Genomic DNA, 22,226 nt, shown 5'->3' on the forward strand with positions numbered 1-22,226 from the left:
ACAGAACAGGGCTGGCCTGGATGCGTGAACATTGGTCGGAGCCTGAATTTTATTTATTTATTTATTTATTTATTTATTTATTTATTTATTTATTTATTTATTTATTTGGGAGCTGAGGACCGAAACCAGGGCCTTGTGCTTGCTAGGCAAGCGCTCTACCACTGAGCTAAATCCCCAGCCCCCTGAATTTTCATTTTTATTTTTACTTTATTTATTTTTTTGAGCATTTCCTTTCTGCTGGCCGTGAAGACTTGGGTCACAGTGATTCCGTTGGCAAGCAGCAGGGACAGGATTTGAACCTGCTCTGGTCTACACCAAAGGTGAGATGAGGCGAAAGCTACCTTGCTAGATGAATAATCCAATCCACCTGAGCCCTCTGGGCCATCCACTGGTCTAGATAGTCTGGGGCTGGGGTTTTTCCACTGCAGAAAGAAGGGGAAAGTGAGAGAGTCCCCAGAGGGCCACTAGGAGTCAGAGGGCTCCTGCTCTGGCTGTTGGTCCAAGGTCCCTTTTTCTCCTTCACGTTATTCCTATCCTTAGGGGGGAGAACCCTCCCCAGAGGAGAATAGTCAATTCCCCAACATTACCAGGAGAGGACTGTTCTAAAGGGGACAGTTATTGTCCCTGAGGTTGGGAGGGAAGAGGTTCTTCGGTCTCCAGAAGCAGCAGCTGACCCTCTGGATCTCAGGAAGGTTCTAGAATTAAGGAGTATTCACCTGGCACCTGCCTATCACAGTACCCCATCCAGACAGAACAAGATACAGTTGACAGTACAATGAAACCCACTGGAGCGGCACTGTGCAGTATATACACACAGAGACACACACTTGCATGTACATACACGTACATACTGCCCAGCCCAGATGAAAAGACCACTAGGCTCTCCCATCTAGTGCCCAAATCTGTCTACACCCATGGTACCTCCCTAGACATTTCCTCCCTTCTTGTCCTACTCCCATGTATCCCCATCCACAGCCTTCCCCACACTGCTTCCTAGGGTCAGACATCCATCTGTCCTGTCCCTCAGAACAGGTCCCCTGCCCTCACCAGACCTAGGGACTCTTGAACACAGACAGACACAGAGTTGGCCAGGTCTGGGGAATATCCCAGACTTCTCCTAACCTGCCTGGATTTCCATCCAGACATGGGACAGAGGGTCCCCATCTTGGTGTCCAAGGCAACAGGGCTGATAGTGTAGCTCGGTTCCCACCTCCCATCCTCTGGGGCATGGGTGCATCCATGAGGATGGACCAGAAGAGATAGCAGCTCCTCCCTAGACAGACAGCAGAACTGAGTAACAGATGCCTCCAGGACAGCTGTAGGGGTCGGCTGGGGGAGGGGCAGGTGGGGGCAGGGCGGGGGGAGGAAGAGGAGGAGGAGGAGAAGGAGGAGGAGGAGGAGGAGGAGGAGGAGGAGGAGGAGGAGGAGGAGGAGGAGGAGGGTGTATTTAAGAGAAAAGAAAAACCCACACAAAACCAACAGAATTCCAGCCGATTATTCCCGCGGATGCAGATGCACATTAATGCAGGAGCGAAGTGGGGGGACAGAGCTTTGCGCCCAGCCGGAGAGAAACGGCTCGCAGTTCCTTTTAACAAGCCGTTGTCTGGCTTGATCTTGTCACTCTGAAGAGGGCCATTGAGAGCCATTCAAGCATCGGCCCTGGGGGGACAAAAGGGCCCAGTATATATACTGACTGCTCAGTTGCCTGCAGGCCCGGGGGCTTTTGTCTAACCTTCCCTTAATAAACTTTTTGGAAGAGTTCATCAATCCACTTCAATGGCTGATGGTCTCATTTTCAAGGGGAGAGGAAAATAGCAGAAGGCTGGCGTCTTTTTTTTAAGGGGGCTTTCTCAATAAGAGGGGGAAGGGGGAAAGGGAGAAAGAGCCGGGAGACGGCAGACACCCCACTTTAAAGGGAAAAAGAACACATCACAGGTCCTAAAAGCGGACCTAGACAAAACGGCTATTCATCAGCTGGATGCTGTTGCCCCCGGCCTTAGAGCTGGGCCCAGAGAGGCAGGGAGGCCATCACTGGACTCTGCAGACTGGGGCCCAAGAGGCAGCAGCAGGCTTCTTCCAGCTGTGATTTGCAGACCTGTGAGAGGGTTGGGTTCCTGTGCAACAGGCAGTGTTTAAAAGTGGGGCGAGGGGGTGCACAGCAGCTAGCTCTCCTTTAAAGTCTTCTTCTCTGTGACCCACCCCATCCCACCTCCCCAGCCCCTGTGCTGAGAATTGTCACACAAGGTCTCCCACCGTGCTAGGCAAGGCTTGCTAAAAGTGCTTTCTCATTCTAAGACACCCCGTGACCCTCCATCCTTGGGTTCAGGCTCTCTTTTGGAACCCTCCATTTCTCCAACTTCAGACTATGACCCCCCTCCACCAATGTGTATACTTCTTGCCAAAGGACTGGGATCAGAAACCCTCAAGAGAGGAGGATCTCACACTGTGTGGCAAATGGCAGGTCGATAAGGTGGTGGTGGGGGGACGAGTCAAAGAAGAAATTCTGTTCCTAAGATCCTTGCAGGAACACAGACTTGCTCCTGTGCCAACCCACCCCTCTGGGCAGCAACCCTCTTTCTTCATTACACTTTTTGCTTTGGGGAGACTGGGGGGCCCCCCAAGTCAGAGGGAAATATTGCAGACACTGGCCTACATCGGGAAGCCAGGAAGTTCAGATCAAAGGTGCTGGATAACAGCTCCTTGCCATCATAACAGCTCCAAAATTCAGCAGGCTCAGTTTAGGGGTGCAGCGTGGGGGCAAAGTGCTTGCCCAGTGAGCTAAGTTCCACCCTGATAGACCAGACAGCCAAATGCAAACTCCAGCTGAAGTTTGACTCTGGAGCTCCTGGGGTAGGGGGGAGGGTCCTCACTCCCTGAATTGTTCTGTCTTTGATAACAGGCAGATGCAAGAAAACAAACCGTTGTGACTTCTGATCTTGTGGCCAAGGCGGAGCCAAGTCTCCCAGGGCCTGGCTCAGCTCTGGAGTGCGAGGTCCCAGATGCTCACACATCGCTACCACATACCCTCTCGGAGTCCCCCCAGTGGTTCCAGTTCAGTGTTTTACAGGCCTAATGAGTGTTGACAAGTTTAATGAGTTTGTTTTAAAGAGGGGAGGGGGAACCTGGTCAAGTTGAGATTTCCGAGTCAAATGAATTAGCAGAGGCCGCCAGACTTCAGCTGACAGGCCTCGGAACCCTCCTGAAGACAGCAGCCTGGAGGCACAGACCCCCAGCTCCTCTCAATGGGAAGCAGAGCCCTGTGCCGGGCTCTGGAGACTCTGGGGGCCTCTGAGTGGCCCCGGGGTGCCTGGGTCTCTAGATACCCGTTTCTCTATCAGCCAACCCCCTCTGTTGCAGCCCACCCCGGTGGGCCCCCCTTCTGCCTGGCTCTCCCCCTCCACCAAGTCCCCAATGAGAAATTTGATTCAAACCCAGTTTGGCATTTGTTTGCATATTGATTGCGTGGTAATTAAGTGGCTTCATCTGTGGAGGGGATTCGCCACCTGCATTTCTGAGCTCCGCAGTCACGGGCTGGGACCTGCCACAGCCCTTGTTTCTGATCCAAGGAGACCCACATCTGGCTAGAAGGGAGGTACAATGTTTTTCTCTCAGACAGTAGTCTTTATTTTTTTTCCCCCTATGTTATGGGAAGGACCAAGAAAGAGTCTGCAGGCACCAGAACAGTCCCCAGAGAAAGAAAAGAGCTGTTTTTTGGTTTTGTTTTGTTTTGTTTTTTAACCAATAACGCCCAAATTCAAGGAAGACACCACAGCATTGAGGGCACCAGCCAGGCAAACCAAGCATGTCTGTTCTTTCCTTGATGGGCTCTTACACACACACACACACACACACACACACACACACACACACACACACATGATATAAATAATTTATTTTTGGTTTTTTTGAGACAGGGTTTCTCTGTGTAGCCCTGGCTGTCCTGGAACTCTCTGTAGACCAGGCTAGCCTAGAACTCATAGAGATCTGCCTGCCTCTGCCTCCAGAGTGTGAGGATTAAAGGCGTAGAGCTCCCTGCCTGCGGAAAGATCAGTCTTGAACCCAGAGCCTGAGAGGCTAGGGTCAAATGATTCCTCTGTCTCTTTCTCTGGCCCCGTGTCCTGGGCTGAGTCTGTCATCTGCTAACGCAGGCCACATTCCAGCCTCAACCCAGCAGGCTCTGCTTACCTCCTTCTGTTTTGGCGCCAGGACTTTGTCCTAGCCCCAGCTCTCTCTTACTGACTTGAAAATCCCTGTAGATAACCATCTAGCCTTTTCCACTCTGGTCTCTTTACCTTTAGTAGCCCAGGCTAGCCTCAAACAACCTGTCCAGTCTCCTTCCTTAGCCCAACAAGTGTTGGGATTATGCCAGTCTATCTTGCCATTGCAAGGGTGAGTTATGGCACCCAGCTGGGATTCAGGCACCAGGCTCCGTCTCGGGGGGGGGGGGGGGCGGGGTGCTCCCCTTCTTCCCTCACTGCTCCCCCAATCTCTGGTAGAAAGTTTTACTTGGACAGAGCAGTCTGGTCTTTCAAGTGAGAATTTCGACGCAGACCGTTTCTACTTCCAGCCCGGAGGCTGAAGCTGGAGTTGGGGGAAGGGCAGGCGGTCGGGGTCACTCGGAGTCAAGCGGGCAGACCGTGACCCACCCGCCTCACTGGACAGGGCTCAGTACTCCTCTGGCGATCCCTTCACTTCCTAGGTCTTGCCATTGTTTGGGGCCGCAGCCAGCTGCGGGGCGTTAATCTTTGGCGCGTTTGCAATCCCCAGAAAGAAAAGCCCTCGTGTGATGGGGCTGGGCTAGGGGCTCAGGAATGGGCAGGAGCCGAGAGGCCGGAATGAGGAGGGGACACGCATGTGAACACACACACACACACACACACACACACACACACACACACACACACACACGTCCGCCAGCCCTCTCGATGACGGTGGGGCCATCCCAGGCTTTAAACTTTTTGTTATCACTTCAATCTTCCCAGGGGAGCAGATTAGAAACAGAGAGACTGGGATCTGAAGCCAGCCTTGCTTTCTCGTCCCTGCTCAGTGACTAGATGCCTCCGCCAAACTGACTCAGCCCCTCACTCCGGTTTCCTCTCTGTGAATGGGGCAGCGGGCAAGTCTACAAGGCTGCTCCTAACAGAGTGGGCTCGGCAGAGTCACATGAGTACACATCTCTTTTGTTCTCTCACACGGGGCAACAGCAGCCATATACCTACTACCGCTAAGCTGTGTAACACACACACACACACACACACACACACACACACACACACACACACACACACACCATCCTGACAAGGAGATGCAACGCAGCACAATACAATTCAGAAAAGGTCAGGTATACACAGGACAAGAACGAGAGCCACAAAAACGCACAGAAGAGGAAAATAAAAAAATGACCTTAAGAGGAACTACTCCATCTACCCACCCAACACATCCCGGGGCCACTGAGGTTTCTTGATTTAGAATCACAAACAACAAGTTGGTAACACTACTGGCTGCAATTCCGGTGATCTCCAGGAGCCTTCTTCCCTAAAGCATAAACTCCTTCCCCGGAGGAGACAGGGAAGCCATTCTCCAAGGACCCCTGCTGCAGGCTAATCCACGGGGGAAGCTGACAGCTAGCTGGTCCACAAACTGGGAGGGATTTTCAGAAGGCCAGCCTGGGTCTGGGGAAGAGAACCAGAATGGGCAGCAGAGGATAGGGGGATGGGGAGCTGGAGGATGCTCCACAGGACCCTGTGAGCTTCTGAACACTGTTCCAAAGTTGCATGCCTGTGCAAAAGCTAATGCCACAATAGGAAGACCTATATTAATTACTTGGCTCTGCCCTTTTCTGGCTGTGTGATGCCAGGTGAAGGAGTGAACCTCTCTGAGCTGTTTTGTTTTGTTTTTTTTTAAACCAGCCAACCGACGACAGGACTGTCTGGTTAAATGAGATGAGGTTTGTAATGCGCCCAGCGCTGTCCCTCACATTAATTCAAGGTGGTCCAGTTGAACACAGATGTCCACTGAGACAGCCCTGCCCAGCGTGACCACTGTGGCTCAGTTTTTGTGTCTGTGAGTGGGCTTTGTGATAATTCCTACTTCCGGATGTTACCTGGAAGACCTGGAGAATTCACTCCTGTAAAGTCGGAGTAGGTAGTAGATGTTTTTATTGTTTTTGTTTCCTTAAGACACTTTTGTTTCCTTAAGATCTCACTCTAGAGTATAGGCTGGTCTTCAACCTATGTGATCCCCCAGCCTCCGTCCCCACAGTGTTGGGTCCGGGATTACAGACAGGGGTCATCTCGCTCTGTTCGCTTGCTCGCTCGCTTGGTATTCCCAATAAATATCTGCCTCCCTCCTTTCAAGGCTCAGGTCAAACTGCTTCTGCCCTGCAACCCTCTCCCAAAAGCATCTACTAGCTCCCCATGCCCCCATCGACTGCTTCCCATCCTGGTTTTCTTCTCATTCCCAGACCCATTCTGGCCTCCTGAATGTCCATCCTCATTTGTGGACCTGCCCACTGTCAGCTTCCCCAGTGGATAAGCCTGCCGGGGTCCTGTCCTTCCAAACCCATGCTCTCAGCCTGACTCACCCGCACCTCTATCGCCCACATCTCTAGCCAGAATCAACGATAGCTCTGCACTCCACCTTCTCAGGGGAAACAGTGAGGGAAGGGAAGAAAGATAACTGACTGACAGTTGGGGTGGGGTCTTCTCTCAACACACACCACCGTGACCCCCCTAACCACTGCCAGTTTGGTTCCTGAGACACCAGTCCAGTGGCCACAGCCTTTCTGCTGCTCAGGATTCTTCTGGTACCTGCTGCCTGCTGCCTGCTGCCTGCTGCCTGCTGCCTGCTGCCTGCTTCCTGCTTCCTGCTGCCTGCTGCCTGCTGCCTGCTGCCTGCTGCCTGCTGCCTGCTGCCAGGCGCCCAGTGAGCCTTGATACCTTGATAAGGTTACTTGGATGTTAATCCCAAGAACCTCTTCTGGCCTGACCAGAGGGCTAGGCTCCATTCTTGTTCCCGGGTCTAATTAAGTGCCTAAAATACCATTTCCCCTTTCAGGCCTGGTTGCTATTCTCTGAGGCGGGCAGGTAAAGCCCAGCCTGCTACTTTGAAGCCCGGGGAGAAGGAGGCCCAGGAGGCCGGAAGCTGAGGCAGGTGCAGGAGTGGGAGGGAGGGGAGGCATTTAGGTGTGTGTGTGGGGCGGAGGGGGGGAGGGTTGGGGGTGGGAGTGAGAGGACAAACACCTGCAAAAGTTCTGATGCCTAACCAGTGAGGAATGCTGAGCTCTGACAGAGCCGGGGCACAGCTTGGTGACAGTAACATCACAAGCACCTGAGGAAGAAAACAAACCCGAAGGATTCCCCCCTCAGGGGAACAACACACATTGCACAACTGGAAACTCAACCTGGGGTTCAAGGTCATGTTCACCCCTCAACACCTCTATAGCCACAAAGTTGACAGGGCTCACTTTATAAACTCACCCAGCTTCAGGTCTAGGAAGGACTCAGATGCACACAGTCACAGCCACACAGAGATACCAGACAGCTCTACCCCAAACCCTGAAATGTTGTTCCTCACACACCTAGAGGTGAGACCTTAAACGTTAATTTCTAGATTTTTAATTCTTATTAATTTTACTTTATGTGCTTGCCTGGTTGGCTGCGTGAGTGCGTGGGAGTCTGTGGAGGTTGGAAGAGAGCATCCGAGTCCCTGAAATTGGAGTTCCAGATGACTGTCAACCACTCTATGGATTCTGAACTTGGGTCCTTCGTGAGAGCCTCTGTCTAGTGCTCTTAACTCCTGAGGTATATCTCCAGACCCAGTTAATACTTTTATTATTTGAGGCTTCACATGGGCTTGCCTGGCAAGAATGAGGCCCTGAGTTCAACCACTAGTACTGTGTGAGCCTGAACGGGTGTGGTGTGACCTAGTAATCTCGGCACTTGAGAGGTAGAGGCAGGAGGATTGGAGGAGACTCAAGGCTATTCTTGACTACATAGTAAGTTTTCAGCTAACATGAGATACATGGGTCTCTGTCCCACAAAAGAAAATAATAAGTTAATGAATTTCGCAAGCTTGTATCACTTGGCAGTAAATCTTTAAATGCTCGAGAAAGGGGGAAAAAATCTATGTGTGTTTATTCCAAAGCCCCCAGTAAATAATGAGGACCTGGCTTAGGAATCCCCCCACCGAATCAGCCTCAGTGTCTACTCCATCTCCACAGGCTCCAGTATTTCTCCTCATTTTAACCAAGCGCTCCTAAAGTCCAGGTGCCTCTTCTGTGTCAGTTAACTTCCTGGGTGTGTGACTTTCACCCTCATTGGCTAGGTGTGAGTGAAAGCCACAGTTCAAGGAGAGCCCAGACTTGAGGCCTAAGAGGGCACCCCATGGATCAAGCAAGAGCTGGGAGGTGCAGCAGGACCGGGCAGAGTGTGGTGCCCTGGCACAGCAGGGCCACGTGATACATAAAGGTTAAGAACCCAGCAACACTGGAATAATGTTCCACTGGAAGCACCCAGCTTTTTTGTTTTGTTTTGTTTTGTTTATTTGAGACAGAGTTTCTCTATGCAACCCTGGCTGTCCTAGAACTTGCTCTGTAGACTAGACTGGCCTCAAACTTAGACATCTGCCTGCCTCTACCTCCAGAGTGCTGGGATCAAAAGTGTGCACTACCACTGGGCAAGGACCTAGCTTAATGGTCTGGAGAGTGTAGCTCTGTTCAGGTTGCCCTGTGACAATTACTAAGCCCCTTCCTCTCTCTGGGCCTCTGTTTACCTATACACTAGTGTTTTATACTAAGCTAGTAATGCTCAACCTTGACGGCTATCTCTGGGACACACATGTTTGCCTTGCTGGCTGGAGAACCTCCATTCTTGACGTTCTACCCCATTCTCCTCCTAGCATCTCCCGTGGGACACCATTCTATGTGCCACACAGCCAGTACCCACCTCCTCCCCACCATGGCTGGTGAAGCACAGAGTGCGATTGCTTTCTCTCACCACACAGCAAACTGGGTAAACCTTCCAGACCAGACACAGTCTTCTTAAAACAGCCCTCCCTACTCCTCTAAGAGGTCTCAGCCAAGAGAGAAAGTTCCCTAATCAGAGGACTAGAAAGGGAGAGAAATCACTTGTCACCAGATAAGCCTTATCACCTTATCTCTGAGGACCCATAACCACAGCCCCAGGCTCTGATTCCAAGAGACACAGAGCTTCCCCTCCACCCTCTCCAGAGAAGCCTCTGAGAGAGTCACCTGGCCTGCTCCTCCCTGGGACAAAGCCAGGCCTCACTAGAATGCCCTCTCTCAACCTGGGCAAGTCAGCTCTGTATCTTGTCCCTTCCAGTGCACACCTGACCAGTGTTGGAGCTGCCAGGGCCATTCACCACAGCTTGGAAACCATTGGACCAAGCCCTGTCACGATTCAGACTGAGAGACCGAGGACTAGAGACTGGACTGGAAGAGGCTCACTCTAACCACCTCCAGCTCCTCCTAGCTGGTGACTGCCTGGCTTTGAGTTTCATTTCCCTGTTGTTTATTGTCCCCCCTCCCCCACAGTGTGACACAATACTTTTGAGACTTCTGTCCAGTCTCAGGGGTCATAAGATTCTTGGAGGTTCTGATATACTACACTAGTGCTTCATAGTGAGGCCTGCTGGAGCCATAGCGTCTTCTGAAACTGAAGAAGACCAAGAGCTCATGCAAAAGGCAGTGGACGGTGGTGGGCCTCAGTTGTCCAGCCCAAACAGATGAGCAGGTCTGGCTCCCCTCCAGGCCACTAGAGTCAAGTACATTAGGATGTAGCAAACTGAGAAGAGAGCTGTCTCTCCACCAACCACCTCTTGGACTAACCACCTCTCTGCCTCAGTTTCCCCCATGGAGTATTTAAGCATGGGCCAACGTTAACACAAAGTCTCTGCAGAGACAAGGAAGAGGCCGATTTTATGTCATGCCTTCCGAACACTCAGTCCCTTGCCCATTTCTTGCTCCTCTGCCCATAAGCAAAGTGGCCCGTGTCTCTCTCTGGCTCATCTGTGTCTCCCTTTTGAACTTTGACAGGATGAGATCAGGGCCCTGTCCAAGCCTGTGCCCTCCCAGTCTAAAGAGGAACCTCCAGGTGGTAGTTGTTAGTTCTACATCTGGGAGTCTCCTGGGTAGGAAGGACTCAGGTTGAAAGTCTTTTTCCTCCCTCCAGCAGCAGTGAGGTGCTCCCTCATACACCTACACTCAGCCTCCTGCTCTCCCATGCTCATGCTGTCCCACACTCATGCTCACCCACACTCATGCTCACCCACACTCATGCTCTCCCACACTCATGCTCTCCCACACTCATGCTCTCCCACACTCATGCTCTCCCACACTCATGCTCTCCCACGCTCATGCTCACCCACGCTCATGCTCGCCCACACTCATGCTCTCCCACACTCATGCTCACCCACGTTCATGCTCACCCACACTCATGCTCTCCCACACTCATGCTCACCCACACTCATGCTGTCCCACACTCATGCTCACCCACACTCATGCTCACCCACACTCACTCATGTTCACCCACGCTCATGCTCACCCACGCTCATGCTCTCCCACACTCATGCTCTCCCACACTCATGCTCTCCCACACTCATGCTGTCCCACACTCATGCTCTCCCACACTCATGCTCACCCACACTCATGCTCACCCACACTCATGCTCACCCACACTCATGCTGTCCCACACTCATGCTCACCCACACTCATGCTCTCCCACACTCATGCTCACCCACACTCATGCTCACCCACACTCATGCTCACCCACACTCATGCTCTCCCACACTCATGCTGTCCCACACTCATGCTCACCCACACTCATGCTCACCCACGCTCATGCTCACCCACGCTCATGCTCACCCACGCTCATGCTCACCCACGCTCATGCTCTCCCACGCTCATGCTCACCCACACTCATGCTCACCCACACTCATGCTCACCCACACTCATGCTCACCCACGCTCATGCTCACCCACACTCATGCTCTCCCACACTCATGCTCACCCACACTCATGCTCACCCACACTCATGCTCACCCACACTCATGCTCACCCACACTCATGCTCACCCACACTCATGCTCACCCACACTCATGCTCACCCACACTCATGCTCACCCACACTCATGCTCACTCACACTCATGCTCTCCCATGCTCATCTGCAATCCCCCCAGCTCCTGGGTCACAGCAGCACAGATGAGGCCTGCACCTTTCCTGACTTTCTCCTCTCTGTCCATCAACCCCCAGCCGAAATCCTTCCATGGCTCCCCACTGCCCTTGGAATAAGCCCTAAGTTGAAATATTTAGTTCAGGTTTTTAGGAGCCTACGACCAGGCACCCAAGAGGCACCTCCCCAGCATGGTCCACCAGCATGGTCCACCGTGACAAAGCCACATTCGGGCACATTGTGTCCCATCCATGCAGGGATCACATGTCCTCTGTCTAAAGAGGGCCCTGGGGTAGAAGAGGGAGGCAGAGAGAGAGAGGAGAGTCCTGTCTAGCCTCTACTGAGGTCTCCCCATTCATCTGACAGCATCTGTTGGCTTCCTTTGGTTCTCAGCAGCTGGGCAGCTTACCTAAGTCTAGCCTGTTTCCTGGATCAGGGCTGTAGGTGGGAAGGATGTGTTCATCCATACAGGGCCTGCCTCCACCCTGCTCACCTTGCATAATGGTTGTGGAGTCACACCACATGCCAAGACCATAGCAGATGCTGGGGCAGCTGGGAGGTGACATCTACCTAGCCCGTGGTTTCCTCTGTGAAGCCCTCCTACCATTTGTACAGAGTGCACGGAGGCTCAGGAAAAAACCTCCCTCTAACTTAGCAGGATTTTTCAGGCTCTACCATCGTCTCCTTCCCCACACTCTCCTGGGCTTCATTTTCTACCACCTCCTCTTCAGCATCGGAGTGGTGGCCTTTGACAGCCACGGAGGCTGCGGATCAGGTGTCCTAGACTCACTCTTCACAGAGGAGGACCTTCTGGAGGCAGAGCAGTGGACGCCATCATTCCCACCTCTTCACACAGCAAGCCAAGGTCTAGAGTGGTGGGGCTCACTGTCCTAGGCTCTCCGTGGTCAGCCTGTGCAGTCACCCTGTAGCAGCTTAGCACAGTGAAATCGCTGTACCAGCACCAGGGACGGTTGCTCCTGGGTTTTTAATTGTTGTTGGGGCGGGTTGTGGACGGGTCCCGCGTGTGTGCTAGACTCTTGACTTCTCCTCTAAGTCAATAGACTGGCTCAGAGGCCTCTCCCCCTACGATTCCCCCCCCCCCCATTTTCTTCTTGGGGATAATGGAGTCTCTTTGTAGCCTAATCAGCCTCCTGAGGGGCCCGGGAGGCCAGGAGCGCTTCCCCGGCAGCAATCGGTGGAAAAGAAAGCAAGATTAGGCCAGGGTCTGGCCCACACCACAGCAAAGCGCCACCAGGCATTTGCTTCTTCAAAGCCCCTTGGGGGCTTGGTTACTTTATTTCTAAAGTTGTTTGTATTTCTAAAGTGGCCATTGAGGCGAGAGCAGGCTGCTACCGAGGGGAGGAGGAGCCAGGGACTCTCACCAGCCTGGGACTTCCCCCAGCAGGCTTCAGGGGGCTTTCTTTCCCCGTACCAGCCCTGTCCTTCCTCCAGCCCTGAGCCATCCACAGTGCCGGTCAAATGAGGAAACTGAGGCCTTAGGTAGCTGGGACGTCACTGTTATTGTAAGACTCCCTGCCACGGGCTAGACTTCAGATTGGAACCCACCAATCAGCAGAGATGGGGGAAAGGGAGCCGGGTGGGGTGGGGGCGGGGCAGCGCAAAAGGCCATTTGTAGCCGGTCTTGGGGCACTCTCTGATGGGACCTCAGTGTGGCCCCAACTGGTTACGGAAGGGGATGTTCCAACTGGAACACAGTGAGAGCCTCCCAGTTTTCAAGAAAGTTCCAGAGCCTCCTTTTTTCAGGTCCTGTTAAAGTCCCACTAATAAAGGTGTGAAATATGGGGATTCGGTAATAGTTCATATCCTTCCCCACACCTGACAAAAGAGGGGTGGGCACTACCACTCTGTCCATTTTCGGACACCAGGAAGAAGATGAAAGGGTATTGGCTTCTACGTCACAGAGGGCCAAATCTGAAGCCAAGGTGCCTTTCAGGGGCGCCCTCCCTCCTGCAGCCTCTCTCTCTCTCTCTCTCTCTCTCTCTCTCTCTCTCTCTCTCTCTCCTCTCTCCTCTCTCCTCTCTCCTCTCTCTCTCTACACACACACACACACACACACACACACACACCCTTCTTAACTGATTTTTGAGGCCTAGAAAGGGCAAATCCAGGAAATCCTGTCGAGGAAGGAATTTACAAGGATGGGGTGGGGGGTGCGGGGTGGGGGGAGTGGGGGCTTAGAGTTGATGGCCAGGGAGAGACTCTCAGTACTCTACCACTCTCTTGGTTCTGTGATGGCAGAAGACAGGAGATGGGAGTGCTTCTTGGAAGCTTCCATTAGGAAGCAGAGGGTCCAAAACTTTCCTTAAAACTCTCACTGATCCCCATCAAAGCTTGCCTAGGAACCAAAGTCCAGCTTTGATTTTCATGCCTCTGTGGCTCCTATAAATCCAGGGTAGACTTTTAAGACAAGCTTCCTGAGCTCCAGGAAGTTTGAACCCAGACCCCCCCACACACACACACCCCACCCCCCAGCCTCCACCCCACCCTCCCTAAACACCTCCACATCCCCCACAGAACACCTCTGGCAGGCTGGGCTCCATTCTCCCCGGCACCTTAAGACCTGCTGTCTGAAGTTAAACCCACATCCGGAGGCGTGTCTGATCACCTGTCATCCTGGCTGAGGCTTGGGACCTTGGAGAGGAACCCAGATAAAGGCCCCAGCCCACTTGCTGGGGCTTCCCCCAAAAGGATCCCAGGAAAATTGAGGTTAGAGTTTTCTAAGCTACTTCTCTTGGTCCCACCCACTTTTCTGTTCGGCTGGGCCTTCTTTGATCTCGGGTCTTTTGGCCCCTCAGACAAAGAGTTCCGTAAAGGCGAGGGGCTCTGTCCTCCCTCCCCCTCTGCCTTGAACCCTCCGTACAGGGACGCTAGGCATCGGGTGCCTCTGACTCCAAAGGTCAACTTGGGGACTGCTTGCAGCTTTCAGTGGCAGCCCCAAGTACAGCCTACTGTGTGCTCCCATGCTGATTTGCACACACACACACACCATTCACAAATACCTACACACACCTAGCTCCCAGAGACCCAGGTGAACACAGATGCACTCTGGGAAAGAGGGTTTGTTTCTTGGGGCTTAGCGTCCGTTCCACTATAAGATCAGAAATTCATGAGGATGGGGGTGGGAGGGGAATGTCCTGATATCCCGCATATAATTTAGGCGCTCGACACTTAACATGTACACTCAATAAAAGTTCTAAAGAACGAATGAAGAGATTTGCAAATATTTACTTCTGGGGGAAGAGTTTCTCTTTCCTATCCTCTTTTTCCTTTAGGACAAAAAGGGAGGCACACCTGCATTAATCTGTGAAGGGGCCGGGGAGAAGGCTCAGCCAGGAAAAATGTTTCAAGCCTGAGTTTGATCTCAGGTCACCTACAGTGGTGAAAAGAGAGAACTGACTCCTGCAAGTTGTCCTCTGATCTGCACGTGCATACTCAACCCCAGCCAATAAAAAGAAAATGATAAGTGTGTGTGTGTGTGTGTGTGTATGGAAAAGAACTCTTCCAATTACAAAACTGGGAGGCTGCCTCTGTTTTGAAATCAGACTAGTTAGAAATATTTGTTTCTCAGATCATTTGACTATGAAAGAGACATACACAGAGAGACAGAAATAGAGACAGAGTGGAGGAGGAGGAAGAGGAGGAGGAGGAGAGGAAGAAGAGGAAGAAGAAGGAGGAGGAGGAGGGGGGAGGAGGAGGAGGAGGAGGAGGAGGAGGAGGAGGAGGAGGAGGAGGAGGAGGAGGAGGAGGGGGAAGCGCAGAGAGACCAGACAGCTAGCTCTCACTTTCCACCGGCCTCTTCATTTAAATGTCATCACTCTGGGACGTAGGGGGCCTTTAGAGAGTACTGGAAGTATCAAAAACGCAGCTGCTGGGTTCTGAGCAGCGCGTTACCTCAGGAGGCACAGGGACCTCTTTACACAGTATTTAAAATTCTGCTCCTGTGTACTCCAGCGAAGACTTGGACTTTTGTTTGTTGGTTTTATTTAGCTTGTACCTGACTTTCAAATGGATCTGGAATTCCATCCAAAGGATAGGAGCCTTTGTGTAAATCTCTATCCGTGGGAAATCGAGGCGCAGAGACATTCATCGACGCATGGCAAGTTGCAAGGCTAGTGTGCTGGGGACTGGTGCGTTCTGCCCATCCCTGGTGCTCCAGCACCGGTTACCCGGAGCTGCCGGGGCTAGGAGCACAAGCCAGCGGATGGTCGCGAACACTCGGACGCGGAGAACCGGTGGGTGGAACAGCACCCGAAGCAGCACTTTGCATTCTCGGGCAGTGCAGTCTGGCCTTCCAATGTTCCCCGCTCCCCATCCCCCTGGCTCTGAGGACAAAACCTGGAGCTGAGAACTCGGGCACTGTCGCCTTTCAGACCCGGGAACTTCGCCTAGGGACAGTTAAGCGGGAAGGCGCGACCCAAGTACCCGGCTGGAGGCGGGGGGATCGCGCTCCGCTGCGCCGCTGGCCGAGGCCCAGCGCTGGGTCAGAGCGCGCCGCCCCGGTCCCCGCCCCACCCGCTCGGCGCGCTCGCCTCTAATTAAGCGGCTGGATCCCGGGAAGCCGCCGGGCCGCGCGGTAATACGATGAGCCGCCTTTGTACTGGTGTCACCCAACGCCGAGCATCAAAAGCGCTGCGACCCGCCGCCCGGCCCCGCTTGCTCTGCAGCCCGCCACGACCGCGGTCCGGGGCAGCCTCTCGGCGACTGCGTCCCTTTGTCTTTCCCGCTGCTGCCCTGCGCCCCCCTCTCCTCTTGGCGCTGCTTAGCGTCCCCATACGCCACTCCCCGTCGTCTCTCCTGCACGCCTCTCCACGATCGCTCCCTTTCTGCAGACGCTCTCCTACTTTCTCACCCCTTGTCTTCGGCTCCGGGTCCCCACAGCCCCACCCCACCGCTGCCTGACTCAAGCTCAGGCCTCGCTCGCTTCCAAGGCTTAGAAACCGAGCTAGGGAGCTGACCCTAGACCTCGTGCGCTCGCTAATGGCAGCCCTGGACTTCCAGAGACCTGCGGCGGCCTCCTGGTCCCTGGAAATCCACCGGAACTCAACTCAGCTCTTGCACCAAAGGACTAGACAATATGCTCTGGGGAGCTTGGAAACTGGATTTGGGGCTCACACAATTTCCCCTCATCCCTCAAGAGGGTGCTGGGGTCTGCCGGATGCTTTCCCTCTCCTCCTGGGCTTAAGTTGTTGACCCGGCCTTCACATATCTCTCCCCACATCCCTTCGTTTGGCCCCCACCTCCCCTTTGCCCTCGACCCCTTCTCTTCCTCCTGCAGGCCCCTCCCCTTCTCATGTTGAGCCCCCCCTCCCCTAATCTCTTTCCCCCTTGGAATCTTGGTCTCGCCCCTCCCCAGCCCCACTTTGTTTGAAGTTATGGAGAGATCTAGCTACAAATGGCGCAGCTTCCCCCTTAGGTCGCCGTTCTGCCTTGATTAGATTTGGGAAGGCGAGTTTCCTCCCTCCCCCGGCCTGACCCAGCGGGGCCAGTCCCAACCGAGAGGGTCAGAAAGTGCTGACCCCATTTCCACCCCCTCCCCATAGTCAGCAGGAGTTAGGGGTAGGGAAAAAGAGGGGGAGGGCCCAGGGTAACAGAAACTTAGGGGCCATCCCCATCTTCCAATCATCCAGGGTCCCCAACTGGGTTTCCTAATTACCCCATTAGGGGAGTGGGAGGGGATGCGGCTATTTTTCAGGAATTCCCGGAATGCACCCCCACCCCAGTCAGACCTTCCAGGCCTCAGAGAGAACTTTCCCTTTGGGGTTTCGAAGCGAGAGCCCTCTTCTCAAGCTGTCTTGAGGCTGTTAGCTTACGGGTTTCTTAGCCTTAGGTACCCTAACTGGGGCTGCGGACAGAGAGGTCGCCTTAACTCCGTTGATGGCCATAGAGTAACCGCAAGCCTCAACTTTACAAAGAGCATCGTTCGCTGAGCCCTCTCTGTGCATTATGTAATGTTGACATGCAAGGTAGTGTGTAACAACGGTTTTCAGGGGGAAAAAGGTTCCTTAATAAAAGTAAAAGTCTCAAAAAGCAGCTCGCTGCCTGCCTGGTGGCTACTGTTGTGTGTGCTTTAAAACCCTTCCACGCAAATTCCACTCAAAAATTTGGAAAGCTGTGAAAAGGGAGGGGTGGCGGGTGGGGGAGGTTAATCCGGGTTTAACGCTCCTGCGTTGCAGACTCAGGACCAGGGTTGGCCCGACTGTCTTATCGCCTCCCAACATTTGAGACGCCCATATTTTACCCAGCCAAACAGCTTGGAGAGCAGCGCAGACGGCTGCCGTGGTCGCGCCTCAGGAAAATGTGTTATTAATATCTAAATAACTTCCCAATACTGTCTGGTAAATCTCCCTTCACCGTTCCAAATGATGAATTCGTTTGAAGTCTTCCCCCAGCCTCATCTTTTCAATGTGTGTGTGTGTGTGTGTGTGTGTGTGTGTGTGTGTGTGTGTGTGTCCCTCTCTCTCTCTCTCTCTCTCTTCTCCCTTCTTCTTAGCCAGGCTTATTTCAAACTGGTAAATATCTAATTCCTTTAACTGCCGCTCGGTGCACGCGAATCTTTTAGGTACAGACGCCTTGAAACGGCCGCCGCGCGGCGGGTGCGTGCCCAGGGGGTGAACACGGAACGCGCGCGTTCGCTCAGCGGGGGACCCCACTTGCTCGACTCCAGCAACTTCGGTACGCCGGGGCCTGCTCGCCCCAGGGGCCTGGCTCCTGCATCCCTAGTATCCCAGCGGCATCCCCAGCATCCAGGCCCCGCGGCCCGTTACGGCCCTGCACGTCTTCTGCGCTCTGCACTCGTTGATTCTCGTTTATAAAGTTTGTTTTCTGAATGTCTTCTATTAGATTACGCTCCTTCACAGCCCCTCCCCAACCTTATCTCCTTCTGTCTCTTCTCTCCTGGCCCGTCACACTAAATTTAGGCACCCGTTTATCTGGAGCGCCGTTTGCAGACTTTATTTACCCCGGGATGCGGGGCTGCGAGCGTGCGAGCGCGTGTTCGTCTTTGTAACAGCTATCGCCTCATTGTAGTGTCGCTTAGTCTCAGCTCCCTCCTCCTCACTCGTGTCTTGGGTTCAGGAGGACTGGGGGCGGGAGGGGGGTGAGGGAGTCTTGTCAGCTCAGTGTGGGCTCGCCCCCTCGCTAGGAGCTCCCTCCCCCCCGGGGACCTTCTGCGTCCCATCCCCCACCGGACCGTGGGGGCCTCCCAGGCCCCCTCCTACGCTCGCTCTGTTCCTTCCATATCCAAAGCGGAGCGCTGCCTAAAGCCGAGGAATTGCCTGACACCCCCTATCTTCCTCGGAGCCCCCATTATGCGAAGCTGATCCTCCTCTGAACAGACTCAAATCCCGCCTGGACTGTGTTTGATTAGATTGCCAACCCGGGGTAATCCTTTGATTTGGTGGAGTGTCAATTACCTTTCTCTAAACACACATTTACAGAGGAGGGAAGTTGTAGGTTTAAATCAATGCAGATCTCCTCCTGATAAATGGACGGTCTTGGTACCCACTCCGCCCAGCCCTCTTCTCCAAGGCCCCACCCAGGTCTCTGCTTCCCTAACCCCCCCCCCAAAAAAAAACATTGACCCCTTCCAGGTGTGAAGTCTCCAGGGATGAGGGGAACTCTAAGAAAAAGTGCGGGCTGTGAGGAGCCCTGCCCCCCTTCCCCTATTCATTCGCTCCCCCGGAGCCTAATTAAATTTGGCAGGTCCTTGTACACACAATCAAAACAGCTTCCTCCGGTGCGGCAAACGACCGAAAACCGCATTAGCAGCCATCGCCGCTGCCAAATTAAATTGTTTCCCACCTCCTTTTACAAGTGTCTAAAACCGACACTTCGGACTCCCCCCCCCCCCCACCTCCGCCTCCTTTCTGATCCTTCCCCTGGTATTCTACTCCACACCTGTAAGTTTACCCTTCTTCAAATAAATTAAGGGGAAAATGCAAAGAAAGCAAACCTACGGTCCGAGATGTATCGCTGGGTGGGGAGAGTACTTGCTTGGCCCGTGCCAGGTCGGTTCAATCCTCTCTAAGGTAAAATTAAGGCCCAGCCCCACCCTTTTCTTTCTGAAGCCCCCACCCCCCCCCAGCCTTTTGCACCCCTGAGCTCTCTTCTCCCACTTGAATCAGACACCCGTGTGTATTCCGGGCCACACAGGAAAACAACTTCTTATGCCCCTGGTAACTTTTTGAGTGTTTCATTTTAATTATAACCCCACTGGGCTTTGTACCCTAGGGACCAACCGGTCCTATGTGATGTGTGATGTGTTCAGCTTCGACTCCAGCCTGAGAGAAGTCAGATGCCTGAGGCTTTGGCTGCCGGTTGTGTTTTACTGCAACTATTGTTACTGTCTCTCCATCCTGCCTATCTCTCTGGCTACTGAAGAACGCCCGAGCTTTCTTTGCAGCAGTTTCTAGGGGGGGGAATCTCTTTCTCTACTTTCTCTGTTCAGATCTATACAAGGCCAACTCTACCCATCCCCTATCTCTTGGGGAGAGGGACGAAGAGGAGAGGGTCTAAACCACAAAGGATGCAAACTGTCCCCTTCCTTCTCCAGGTAAGCTGAGCTCAGATGGCCTCAGCCCCTATAGGCAGCAGTCCTGAGAATTCTCACTAGCAACAATCCTAATAACTCAGTCTTAGCTAGGATAAGAGGGAAAGAGGAAGGGAAAGGAAAAAAAAAAAGCCCACAGTCTCATGAATATCAGCCCAAGGGAAGCAGGAGTGAGCCGTTCAGAGATGAAAGTGCGGAGAAATAAAAGCTCAATTTAATCTGTTTTAAAACCCTTCAACTTAACGTTTGTGCTTCAAACTCTGAGAGTGAAGACTGATTGCGGATAAATAGTTTCTTACCATGCCTGGAAGCTATTACACCCCTCTCCAACACAGCTTCCTATTCATCGGCCTCAGTTTTCATTACCAGCTCTAATAAGTCTTAACATTATTAAATGCCAAGCGAGCGATTGGAAGAAACGGACCCAGGGAGGGATCTCTCTTTAGCGCTTAAAGAGGAGCTCCTCTTAAACCCCTCTTTGGTGGCTCCCCGCCACGAGAAGGGCGACCCTGGGAGAAAGCATTTGTCAAAAAGCAAGAAGCCAAAACAAAGTTGTGAGTGTGTGTACCCCTCCCCTTGGTGGGGGGGAGGTGGGTATCTGGGCGGGCTCTGGACTCAAACCCCGGTGAGGGCTGGATGGGGCTTTTCAGCTTTAATTCGACTGTGAAACTAATGTGTAGGGAGAGAGAGAGAGAGAGAGAGAGAGAGAGAGAGAGAGAGAGAGAGAGAGCCACATGCCTGCCAACCCACAGGCCAGGGTTCATGCTGGACACCAAATCTGCCCACGATTCTTTTATTTAAATTGCCACTGCTCCTCCACAGCTGCCTATGGTCAGGCTGCAAACTCCAGATCCAAAGGCTCATAGGTAGGCCTTCAGCCACCTGAAAGAGGTGGAAACTCACAAGGCCATTCAGTGCCCCAAGTGTCACTCATGCCCCAACAGCAGCTGGAACTCTGGAGATCTATCAAGACACCAGCCCCTTGCAAACCACTTCATTCTTACAGCTTTGTACGTTCAACACCTGTGTTCTCAGCTGGCCTCATCTGGACAGGACAGACCCGGTCTCTAAACCTCCAGAGACTTGGACCGTCCTGGGTTTCTGGCAGGGAAAACCTCTCTCCAGCGAAGCCTCTGGTTCACTGGTTTTGTGAGGCCTCCGAGTTCTCTAAGGCAGGGGGGTGCCCCAAGACACAGTCTTCTTTCTATCTCTTTCCCCATTCTCTTCTTTTTTTTTTTTCTCAGAGGCCACTGACCTCTTGCATTTCCTCACACACTGAATTCGGACACATCCCCCTTCGTACACACGGCGCAAGCCATCTCTAAACAAACTCAAATATCCCAACTGCTTCCTGGAGGCAACTCTTAGAGGTGTTTGGTGTGTGGCATGTACTTAGAAAGATTATTTGAATTCAGGATCCACCAGTAGTTCTCTGATTTTTTTTAAAAGGCTAACTTGTCTTTCTGATAAACTGAGATAAACCCTGGGTTTCCAGGAAGGAGGGCTCTAGGCAGAATGGCCGAGGCATTTGCCAGAAGCTAAGTCCAGCAGCAGAGCCAAGGCCCCTCTGGCAGGCCTGGCACAGCAGGATACCAGCTCGCTTTCTCTCTCTCTCTCTCTCTCTCTCTCTCTCTCTCTCTCTCTCTCTCTCTCTGTCGTGCTTTTTATCCCTGGAGGGGGGGGGTGACAGCATCCCTTCTAGGGTCTTGAGACCGTCAACAGCCTAGCACTTCCCTCCTCTCCAATCCTTTCGGTTGAACTGGGCTGGTGGGGGCTGGGCCTCCATCTCTGGGTGTTGTCTTTAGAAGTGGGATTTTGTCTGTGAAGTTCATCTTCAAGGTTGGAAGGCACTCCAGAGAACGAGAGAGAGAGAGAGAGAGAGAGAGAGAGAGAGAGAGAGAGAGAGAGAGACCTACTAGACTGGAGCAGCTAAGAAAGGAACTCTGCAGAAACCTCTGGAAGAATTCTCAGACAAGGGATTTTTCTAGTAAATGTCCTACACTTTCCCCAAAGATTCTCGTCTTCCTGATTCATTTGCCTGCCTGGCATGCGTGTTTCAGGCGTCCTCTTTTCCGGGGGGTCAGTCTTTGTGACTCTGAAATTTTCATATCCACCCCCCTTAGGGTCCCCACTTTTGTACAGACAAGAAGACTTCTGCGGGAGGGGTGACGAAGGATGACTTCCCCATGCAGAAACAGAAATACAGCCCGGTTCTCAAGCCGGGCTGCAGGCATTTGAAAGATAAACTTTAGCCCTGACGGCTCCGGAGAGAAGGATGAGTGCCGGGAGTCTGCGCAGGGAAGACTAGCTAAGGTTGGACAGAGAGGGTGGTGGGTGAATCCCCCGACCCTTGGCATCTGGGAACTTGGCCACCAGCCCCCGACACACAGTGCTTGCCAAGAGGAAAGCACCCTTGTGCCCCAGCTCCTCCCTGGCCATGCGGGACTGAGAGGCAGCCCGCGCCGCTCG

At 53.1% G+C, this 22,226-nt stretch overlaps 1 protein-coding gene across 4 annotated transcripts in view; it reads right to left on the reverse strand.

The window, feature by feature from the left end:
- The window catches only part of Pax7 (paired box 7), a 101,335-nt gene that overhangs the window by 74,257 nt on the left and 4,852 nt on the right, over positions 1-22,226 (reverse strand).

The sequence above is a fragment of the Rattus norvegicus genome, chromosome 5 (assembly GCF_021556685.1).
Source record: "Rattus norvegicus strain SHRSP/BbbUtx chromosome 5, alternate assembly SHRSP_T2T, whole genome shotgun sequence".
NCBI lineage: Eukaryota > Metazoa > Chordata > Mammalia > Rodentia > Muridae > Rattus > Rattus norvegicus.